The sequence below is a fragment of the Colobus angolensis genome, unplaced genomic scaffold, assembly GCF_000951035.1.
Source record: "Colobus angolensis palliatus isolate OR3802 unplaced genomic scaffold, Cang.pa_1.0 Scaffold7, whole genome shotgun sequence".
Classification (NCBI taxonomy): domain Eukaryota; kingdom Metazoa; phylum Chordata; class Mammalia; order Primates; family Cercopithecidae; genus Colobus; species Colobus angolensis.
This window is the reverse complement of record NW_012120709.1, coordinates 11,708,876-11,711,200: the sequence shown is the minus strand read 5'-3', so window position 1 is coordinate 11,711,200 and position 2,325 is coordinate 11,708,876.

The window sequence follows — 2,325 nt, the reverse complement described above, 5'->3', positions numbered from 1 at the left end:
CATACTGTCTATTTATTCATTTACTAATCTTTCAGATTTGGCGTAATAGAACCCACATTTCTTCATGATAATTAAAATTTTAATAATTTATTTTAGCCAAGTGAAACTTAGTGAAAATAAATATATTAGATATTTTTCTGGAGGAGGAAAAGAATATCTTCAGAAAGCCAGGAGTACTTTTCAAGAAAGACAGTTTATTACTTTAAAGAATAAAGGTCAAAAATACAGTTTTGTGCATGGTTTAGAGAGAGATCCACATTTTTTTTGGTTTATCTATTTCTCTGCTAGCGTTATTGCTGTTTTATATTTTCTAGGCATGAAAGTCCAAACAAGAAAGTCTTTGTTCATAATCTTGCTTTCTCTGTATAGCCTATTTTAAGACTCCATTGTCAAATTAAACTAGCTGATGATTACACTGGTAATGGTAGATAACTGTGATTTTGGTCCAGATTATAGTATCTTGTTTTACTGGTATACAAAATTTGTTTTCTTGGTGACTTATTTGTGCTATATTCCTGTGAAGTATCTTGCTTTGTGTTAGAATAATCTGAAGGTGTGACCAATGGTTCTGGCAGCATGGTCCTGTAATATAATTTAATTTATTCCTAGGCTTTTATTGCAGTCAGGTGTTTTCAGATGAACATTTTGAGTTCTTCCATTGTTCCATTGACATAACTCAAGTTCTGCAATACTATTCCCACTTTTCTTGGTGTTTTTTTTTAATTTCAGTCTCTTATTTAAAATATGGCATTGGAACCCTTTTGTTAATGTCCATCTACCAAAAAAATTCATGAATGACATTCTTTGGGACTTATACTCTATTATCTTTATCTTTATTCAGCATGGTGTGTGTGTGTATGTGTGTGTGCACACGTATCTTAATTATTACTCAAAAATGTGTGCGTGTGTGAATCTCAATTATTACTCAAAAATGTGAGATAGTGTCATTATTTTACTAAATTTCAGATAAATCCTTAATAAAAATACATGTGGCAGCTTCTGATTTGTGCAACTGCGAACTAGAATTATTCAACTTTCACTATATAATTACTACCTCTGAGAATAGAGAAGCAAAACTAATATATTCACGTCTCTAATGAATATTAAATATTATGCTCTGATGGTGTAACGTGAATCCTCTCATAACAGACTTTGTTTATATCACTGGCAGATGTTTGTGTTTACTTAGATGCCGTTTATAATGGTATGTTGTGGTGAAGTCCAAAACTCATTTCTTTGTTATTTTATCATAAACTGTAATGTGGTCTTGCATATATATTTTTAAAAAATTAATCTTCTTAAATCTGGTGGCCTATTATGTTTCTTTTTTTTTTCTGTCACCTTTAGATACATAGTAATATCATTTGACGAAAGAAGGTGTTATATTCAAATGTTCATTTAATGCAAGAATCTCCTGTCTATGTACACTTTCTTATAAATAAAATTCAGTGTTGTAAAGGGTGGTCCATCCAAATCATAAGCCAGCTCAAATGGTGAAGGTGTTTTATTTTGTTTTTATTTTCTTTCATACTATAATATTTTGATTAGTCCTTCTATGTTACCCTGTCTACTTCTTTACATCTTGGTAATTCCTTATTTTGTTTTGCTTTTTTTTTATTATTTTTAAAATTTTAAGTTCTGAGGTAAATGTGCAGGAGTGCAGCATGTGCAGGTTTGTTACAAAGGTAAACACGTGCCATGGTGGTTTGCTTCACCTATCGATCATGGTGGTTTGCTTCACCTAAGTAAGTCCAGCATGCATTAGTTATTTTTCCTGATGCTCTCCCTCCCACTCCCCGTCCCCCAGCAATGGGTCCCAGTGTGTGTTGTTCCCCTCACTGTGTCCATGTGCCCTCATCATTTAGCTCCCACCCATAAGTGAGACCATGTGGTGTTTGGTTTTCTGTTCTTATGTTAGTTTGCTGAAGATAATGGCTTTCACCTCCATCCATGTCCCCCCAAGGGACATGATCTCATTTCTTTTCATGGCTGCATAGTATTCCATGGTGTATATGTACCACATTTTCTTTATCCAGTCTATCATTGATGGGCATTTGCATTGATTCCATATCTTTACTATTGTGAATAATGCTGCATTGAACATACATATGCACATGCATGAATATTTATAATAGAATTATTTATATTCCTTTGAGTATATACCCAGTAATGGGATTGCTAAGCCAAATGGTATTTCTGGTTGTATGTCTTTGAGGAATCGTCACACCACCTTCAACAATGGTTGAACTAATTTTCATTCCCAACAACAATGTAAAAGTGTTCCCTTTCTCTGCAGCCTCACCATATCTGTTGTTTCTTGACCTT